Consider the following 9,157-nt stretch of genomic DNA (forward strand, 5'->3'; position numbering starts at 1 on the left):
GGAGAATTGATGTGAGCTCTGCTTTGAAGGCCTTGTAAAATTCCGCTGTAAAACCATCTGGTCCTGGAGGTCTCTTATTGCTGTTTCTATTTCAATGTTTGATATGGGCCTGTTAAGATAGTTTAACTCATCTTGGTTTAGTTTTGGCATGTCAATATTTGCTAGGAAGAGGTCCATTTCTGTCAAGTTGTCGAACTTATTAGCATAAAGTTTTGAGAAGTATTCCCTTATAATGTTCTGAATCTTGGTTGTTTCCGTGGTGATGTTTCCATTCTCATCTCTGAGTTTATTAATTTGGGTGTGTTCTCTTCTTTTTCTGATAAGATTTGCTAAGGGTCTGTCAATTTTGTTAAGTTTTTCAAAGAACCAACTCTTTGTTTTGTTGATTCTTTCTATAGTTTTTTTGGATTCTAATTCATTTAATTCTGATTTAATTTTAATTATTTCTTTCCGTCTACTGGATTGGGGTTTATCTTGCTGCTCTTTTTCAAGGAGGTTTAGATGTGTCATTAAATTGCTAGTTTCCGATCTCTCCAATTTGTTGATGTAGGAGCTCAGAGCTATAAACTTGCCTCTGAGTACTGCCTTTGCTGTGTCCCAGAGGAGCTGGTAATTTCTGTGTTCATTTTTGTTGAATAGCATGAACATTTGAATTTCCTTTCTAATCTCTTCCATGACCCACTCTTGATTCAGCAGTGTGTTGTTTAGCCTCCAGGTGATACCGGACTTTCTTTGGTTGCTTTTGGTGTTGAGTTCTAATTTTATTCCTTTGTCGTCAGAGAGAATGCAGAGTATAACTTCAATGTTTCTGAATTTAGACAAGTTTGCTTTGTGGCCTAGAATGTGGTCTATTTTAGAAAACGTTCCATGTGCTGCTGAGAAGAACGTGTATTCTGATGCTGCTGGGTGAAATGTTCGGTAAATGTCTATTATGTCTAGTTGATCTATGCAGCTGTTTAGATCTGCGGTTTCTCTGTTGAGTTTTTGCCGAGTTGATCTGTCTAGTGGGGAGAGTGGTGTGTGAAAATCCCCAACAATTAATGTCTTTGGATCTATATGGGATTTGAGGGAAAGTAGTGTTTCTTTGATAAATTTGGGTGCTCCATTGTTTGGCAAATAGATATTTAGAATTGTAATATCGTCCTGAAGGAGAGATCCTTTAATTAGTATGTAGCGACCTTCTTTATCTCTTCTCACGATTTTTAATTTGAAGTCTATTTTATCTGATATTAGGATTGCAACTCCCGCCTGTTTATGAGGGCCATTTGCTTGGTAGATTTTGTTCCAGCCTTTAACCTTGAAAATGTGTTTGTTTTTTACGGGCAAGATGTGACTCCTGAAGGCAGCAGATAAAAGGGTCTTGTTTTTTAATCCAACTAGACAGTCGATGTCGCTTAATTGGAGAGTTCAGTCCGTTAACGTTAAGAGATAGGACTGAGAGGTATTTGGGAGTTCCTGCCATGTTATCTACCTTCTTGGGGGCTGCGAAAACTGGGTTCTTTCTATGGTTCTTGGATTCTCAGTTTGGGTGCAGTTTGTTGGCCTTTATTGTGGTCTTGTTGGTTTTCTATGTGTAGGACATCTTTAAGAATCTTTTGTAGGGCTGTTTTGGTGGAGATGTATTGTTCCAATTTTTCTTTGCTGTGGAAGGTTTTTATTTGGCCTTCAGTTATGAAGGAGTGTTTAGCTGGGTACAGTATTCTTGGTTGATAGTTGTTTGTTTATAGGGCATGGCATACATCATTCCAGGCACTTCTTGCTTTGATTGGCTCTGCTGAGAAATCTGAGGTGATTCTAATTGGTTTCCTTTTATAGGTGATTACCCTTTTCTCCCTGACAGCTTTAAGGATCTTTTCCTTGGTCTGAGTTGATCCTGTGTGGATTATAATGTGACCGTGGGATGTCCTATTCTGGTCTGGTGAATTTGGGTTTCTAAAGGCTTCTTGTATCTAAATAGGCCTATCTTTTTGCATGTTTGGGAAGTTCTCTGCTAGGATCCTGTTAAACGAATTTCCTAGACCATTAACTTCTGTTTCTAGGTGCTCCTCTACACCCATTATCCTTAAGTTAGGCCTTCTGATGGTGTCTTCCAGGTGTTGGATTGATCTATCATATTTCTTGGACTTGTCTTGGATGGTTGTATGTTCTTTCTATATAATATCTAGGCTGTCTTCAATCCCTGAGATTCGATCTTCTGCATGGTCTAACCTGCTGTCAAGACTCTCTACTTTGTTTTTAATCTCTTTTCCTTCTAATTGGTCAGCTTTGATGGCTTCAAGTTCTTTGTTGAAGCTCTGTTTTAGGTCTCGTATGAATCTCTTTACTTCCTTAATTTGGTGTTCAGTGTTTGTCCTCAAATCACTTAGTTGATTGGATATGCTTTCTTTGGACTCCCATTCCTTCTGTTGGGTTCCATTCAGCATTCCCTTTGTGGTCTCCCTGACTTCCTCCAGCTCTTTGTTAATGGATTCTATGGATGTCTTTAGTGATCTTTGTGTGTTCTCTACCTGTTCTCTCAATTACTGTATTACTCTTTGTTTAGCTTCCTCACGTTCGTGGGATTCCTGCAGTTCTCTTTGAGTGTTCTCAGCCTGCTCACGCCATTCCTCCCTTTCTCTTTGAGTACTCTCAAGTTGTTCACGCAAATCCTGTATCAGTTTTTGTGTAGCTTCCTCATGCTTATGATATTCCTGTATAAACTTCTGGGATGCCTCCTCTCTCTCCCTTTCATGCTCATAGAGAGTCCTTTGTACGTTGTCAAACTTCTCATTTATCATGTTTGCCACCAGTGTTTGTAGAGCTATTTGGGAACTCTCCTCTGGATTGTTCATTATCTGATCTGACCCCTGATTATCAAGATTGGGAATTGAGATACCCGAATTTGCCATTTTTCTTGTGTTTTTCCGGCTTACTCTGCCCATTTGCGATGAAGATAGCACCAGTTTTGTGCTAGAACACTATCTTAAGGCAACCATCAACCAAAGTTTGCATTTGTACAGTCAATAGTCTACAGATACAATCTAGTTCAACAGATACATCTATTCAACATCAAACAACTATATTTTAAAGGAATTCGAACCACAGAAAAGAATTTGGAAAACCAGAAATTATTAGGATTAGGGAGAGATGTGGGTGAAAATTAGGAATAGATTGGTGTGGGGAGGCACAGGGAGAGTTAACTATGTCCTAATCACAATGCAGAAAATGGGTTGGGTAGGATGCAAGTAGAGAGAGAGAGAAAAAGAAGAGAGGGATAGGGGAATGAAAAGAGAACAGAAAAAAATAGAAACGTAAAAATTAATGTTATTGTAGAGATTAAAAGACCATCTATTTAGAGAGGAATGTGAATATGTTGTGAGAAAGGGAGGGACATAGAGGAGATGTGAAAAACTTTAAGGATGGGAAAGGGAGAAGAAAAGATCAGAAGTTCAGTAGAGCTAGACAAAAAACAAAAAGATAATTATGAAAGAAAGAAAAAGAGAAAGAAGATAAGAAAAGAAAGGAAAACGCTCATTTACATATTCCTAAAATAAAAATTATAAGAGGAGAAAAAAAAAGTTACTGGAAATCAATTATTTTTTCAGAAGAGGCAAAAATTAAAGATTAATAAAAGTTTTAAAAGAGAAAAAAATTTATATAAATATATAAGCTAACCAAAAACAAAAAACAAACAAAAAAAAAAAGAAAGAAAAGAAGAAGAAAAAAAGAAAAAACAAGAAGAAGAAAAAAAACGTCCTTTGATTTTTTTTTTTTTGGGAGGGGTGGGAAGAATCTTGCATCTCCCTTTTGTCTGTAAACAGCCTTTTGTTGTAGTCTCTGGTCAGCTTGAGGTCCTGTGGCTTGATTGGTTTCTTTAGTCGGTTTGTTGGAAGAGGCAGAAAAATGCTCTGCTTTACCCAAGATTTTGAGATCCCCCTCCCAGGTTAGTTTTCTAGGAGGGTGATCTGCTTTGAGAATCACAAAAGAGGGGGATGCAGTGGTGAGGCTAGGTTCTGGGTAGAGTTGAGGCCTTTCAACAATCAGTAGCTTTTTCCTGGGGATGTTCTGTGCAAAAAGAAAATCTCCCAGAGCCCAGCCTGTAGCCGTTCTCAGGGATTCTGTTTTTCAATTGATTGTTGAGGCTGCTAGAGGGAGGGGCAGCCTCTGGCTCTGGTTACCCAGTGAGGGAAGCCACTCCAATGGCTGGCGCCTGAGCTGGGGGACTTTTCCCTGGATGGAGCCTAGTCTGGTAGTTCACTTTGCCGTTAAGTTCTTGTGACCTGCTAAATGACTCGTTTTATTCCAAGGCCTGGGTTGGAGCTTGCAGCTCCTCCGGGCTTTGTCGGTATCCAATATGGAGATCACAGGTGCTGGGGGGGGAGGGGTGGCCTTCCCTCCTCTGCTCTCTGAGAAGGAGTGAGGACGTCGGGCTTCTACTCACGCTGAGTCTTGGATCCTGGGTCATTTCTGGTCTGCAAGCTGCAGGATGAAGATGTCGGCTCTTTGTTGGTTCTTGCTGTTGTTGAGTAGAATCCGCTCACCCGCTGCGTCTGGCTCCTTCGTCCCGGACTCTTTGTGTGAGTGCTCAGGTATGGCCCCCCTGCTGTGGTCTCCGCTGCTTGCAACCCTGCCGCCGCCGCCGCCGCGGCGGCTGCTGGCGAGCACACAGGTGTTTCTTTTTGCCTTGGCTTCCCTCTCTTGTCTAACTCTCTGTCCTGTGATGGCACACTTGGTGTGATTCTCTGGCTTAGGACTGTTCACTGGAAATCTAAAACTGCTTTCTATGAGAGAGCTTGTTCAGATTACAGCTTTTCCTCCGCCATCTTCCCGGAACTTGGACCTCAAAATTTAAACACCACATTTATTCAATATCATAATTTATTTCTCATATACAATATGTTTTACTGATTTTATAGATATTCATTTATGAAGTCTTTTTCTTAGAGTCATTTCTATTTTTTTGTCTATTATTTAGAGTGATTTTTGTGTGCCCTAGATCAATTCAAACCATGTGTTTTATGTGCCATATTCAAGTGGTTTTGTTGATTGAAGCATTTTGTTAGAATGGAAGAATAAAACTAGGATTGGTGATAAGTAACCACTCATGACCACCACAGCTATAGTGTGCTAAATTGATTAAACCTCTTTTCCTTGGCAACATTTAGCAGTGAGATGGATAGAAGTAGTATGCATTTCTGGATTCATGACATTTTTTTACAAATGAAGTTTAATTTGTCTTCACAGAATTAAGTCATTTTCGCCACTATTTCTTTATGAGTAGGACTGAGACTTATGAGTAAGCCATTTTCCTAGATCAGAGAATAAAATCTAAAATTAGGTACTGAAATGTTATTTATAGATATGAGTAAATATATATTTTTCTATGTATATTTAATAATCAATGGCTATTGTCATGCATTCTTGCTGTCTTTCTCACTCTCTCCATTTCTCTGTTTGCATATATATAATTCTCACTCTATTTTTTCTATTATAATTTACCCTTTTCCTGTCAGTCATAGGGTTTTAACTCAGGGCCTACGCTACTATCTCTGACCTCTTTCACTCCAGGCTAGCCTTCTACTACATTGACTACACTGCCACTTCTGGGTTTTGGTGGTTAAAGGGAGATGAGAGATGAGTCTCATGGACTTTTCTGCACTGGAACGCTTCCAACCACGATGCTTATATCTCAGCCTCCAGAGTAGCTAGGATTACAAGCATAAGCCGCAGGTGCCCAGTTTGTATATTTCTGTTTTATTCTCTGTTTTTAACAGAGAGGATAAGTAGGTTTGAGAGCCTTTCTGGAACTAGTGAGAGATCCAATCTACAGAATCATCTTACACTGTGCAGGACATTTTCCCTGGACCATTCTCCCTTATCCACAACAAAATCCCAAGTTACGGTAGAGCTGGGGCTCAAGTGGTAAAGTGTCAAATAGAATGAAAATGCCAAATGAGAGTGTGAGGCCCTGACTTCAAGAATCTCTACTACTGGCATGAACAAACAATTAGTTAACTAACTAATTACCTGGTTAAGTAATTAATTTCTTAAATTTTGAAACCTTATAAAATTGAAGGTAGAATATAGCTCTTTCAAAACATTTAAGACCAGTTTAGTAAGCTTGCATTTCTTTTTTTTTAATTTTTAATTTTAATTTTAATTTTTTGTGAACATACTGTACAGAGCGGTTACAATTAGATGGGCAAGATAATGAGTACATTTCTTATCAAGCATTGCAGCCTCCTCCTTTTTATTCCCTTCACATTTCTTTTCCCAGAATCTCACTTAATTTGTGCTAAATCTTACGCACTCCATGGTTCAGTTGAAATAATCACATTCTATATTCAAACTAAGTTTAGGTTTAGGAACCGGAACCTGTATTTGTTTTGAACCTGTATTTGTTCATCTGACAGATCACTCACTCACTCATGTCATAAATCATTATGGAAACTGGATCATGTTTCTGTAGCAGCCTAGGAGACATAGATTTAACAACTGCATATCTCAATAATTATGTTATTCCTTGGTTGTCTTGTATTAACCATTCGACTATCAAATCTGTCACTCATCCACACACAAAAAAATTACATAAATGTGTTTTAAAATATGAATATCTATAAAAGTTTCAAAACGCAAAGTAAATCGGACATGTTTTAGGTTTTAGAAATGTTTCATTTTAAGATGCACAGTTGTACAATAGGGTCAAATTGTACAATGGTTGTTCAGAGAATATAATTGTCTCCATATTGAAAACAGAGTCATCTCATTGTTAAATGCAAATAAATATGGAAGAAATGTGGTATGGGTTCTAATGTGCGTAGTTTAAGTTACACAATCTATGTGGTTTAAAGCGAATTAATTATTATGATTCATTTTTCACATTGGAAATAAGTCGATTGACAAAGGCTTTGATTCTTTAGTTATAATTGTAAAAGAAAATAACTCAATTCTTGGTTTATAAAAATTGGACTCTTAGAGAACTCTAAAATAAAGCAGAAATAAATATGCTAAAATAGTGCAGAGAATGTTCAATTAGATACATAGACTTTGCCAGACTATTGGCCTTTCAACAATTCATGTAAATCTCTCTGACTATAAAATATACAGGTTCATATGTATACCCTGCTGTGACTAAAGAGGGACAAGCCATTGTGAAGGCTGCTTGAGAAACATAAATCATTTCAAATTAAATTTTCATGCATTCTACTAGACAGCACTAATAAAATGTGTTTATTATTAAGCACATTTGTCTTTGCTGAAAAAACGCAGAACTATACAATAAAAACACATTTACATAGATGTATGAACACATTATCTTAGAATATCTACCCATTCTGATATATGATATTTCCCATTGATTTGAGACATAATTAAAATTCCCTATACAATTTCTGAATAGCTAAATGTAACATTACATTAAAATTATGTTTTTTCTTCCAGCATTTTTTTTCAGGAAGACACTTGCCAAGTCACAATAAATAGTGTCAATTAGCAACATGTATAGCAATTTATTTAGAAGCATACTTGCTTCATTTAATAGTTCTATTTTATTGTCTTGAGTTTTGGAACTTGTGTCGATGTCTTAAAACTTTAAATATATTTTAAGCTTCCATACACATTGTGATCATTAATTTTTACAATTAATTTTCCTTTAAATTTAATTTCTTACGTGTTTTTTCTTCCCTTCTCTGTTTTCTGCTTGGACAACTTTGCTCCTGTATCCTTAACTACTTTTACTAACATTTGACTACTGATGATTTCTCTGTTTTTCCTGATATGTCTATGTATTTTAGTTTTAAGGATGGTAATAGAAGGTTAGAATTGTAGCCATTGTCTTTCCTCTGTTTTCATCCTGTCTAAAAAGTGCTTTGAGATATTATGGTCTTTATCCTTTGAAATAAATGTGCACCTCAAACTGACCATTTTAGGATGCCCTATTTGTCTTTGCAAATTAGTGATTAGATTATGAAGAACAAACTATAGCTTTAATATATTTTATTTTATGGTATTTGTAGTTAGTTTTTCCAGGTGAGACTTAACATCTCTGACCAAATTTGAAAATTTTTCAGATGTTTTCCCTGTGATTCTCACCTTTAATCACCCTCTCTGTTGTTTTTGTGCACATTCAATTGTTTGTGTTTTATAGCTTATCCTCATAATTCATTCGGCTCTTGTTGCATTGTTTTCCCATAATTTTTGCCTGAGTGTTACAATGTACTATTTTGTTGTGGATATATTGCTTCTGGAATATATAATCTCTTAGAAAATCTACCTGTTAGATTTATATTAAGTACTGGAGTTTTGTTTATTTATTTTTTGTTTATTTTTCTATGTTGAGGTGCTTGGGTTAAGACTGTACTGGAGACTGTTAATCAGCAGGAACACTGGATATAAGTGTAAGGACCCTGTACTACAGCATGGCAGTGTCATATATTAATTATTACTATTTGTATTGCATGTGGGGGGAGTGTTATTTATATTGATATTTGAGCTCAATTCTTCTTAATGTCTTGGCTTATTTGTACAGTGTACCTTATCACTTAAATCACACTCCAACCTGGCTTTTTTTGTTGGTCCTTTTGGTGACAGAGTATCATGGACTTTCCTCTCAAGACTTGTTTGAACTATGATTGTATGGAATTCAGACTCCTGAATAGCTTAAATTAGAAGCAAAGCCAAGGGAACCAGCTGTCAATGGTCAAACTGCAAAGAGCAGGTTTGAATACCAATAATCTTTATACTTTAATCAAATTCTCAATCTTTGTTTCTGAAGTTAATGCAGATCAGTCAATGTATGTGATATACAAGTAAACATACAATGTGTAGAGCTACACTTTGAGTGAGTTGCTCTATGAAGAATATTCTCCAAACTTTTTTTTCTTTTGGTTGTGGGACTTGAACTCAGGACTGGGCACTGTCCCTGACCAATTTTGCTCAAGGCTACATCTCTATGACTTTAAACCACAGCTCTGATTGTGGTGGTTAATTGGAATTATGAGTCTCCTGGACTTTTCTTGTGTGGTCTGGCTTTGAGTTGAATTCTCATATCTCAGCCTCCTGACGAGTTAGGATTACAGGAATGAGCCACCAGCACCTGGCTAGCTATATATTTTTTGGCTTTTTCTTTTTTGATACTGGGGATTGAACCAAGGACATTGCCCTTGCTAGGCAAACACTT

Source organism: Dipodomys merriami, unplaced genomic scaffold, assembly GCF_024711535.1.
Source record: "Dipodomys merriami isolate MVZ:Mamm:240054 unplaced genomic scaffold, mDipMer1.0.p SCAF_23, whole genome shotgun sequence".
NCBI classification, from domain to species: Eukaryota; Metazoa; Chordata; class Mammalia; order Rodentia; family Heteromyidae; genus Dipodomys; species Dipodomys merriami.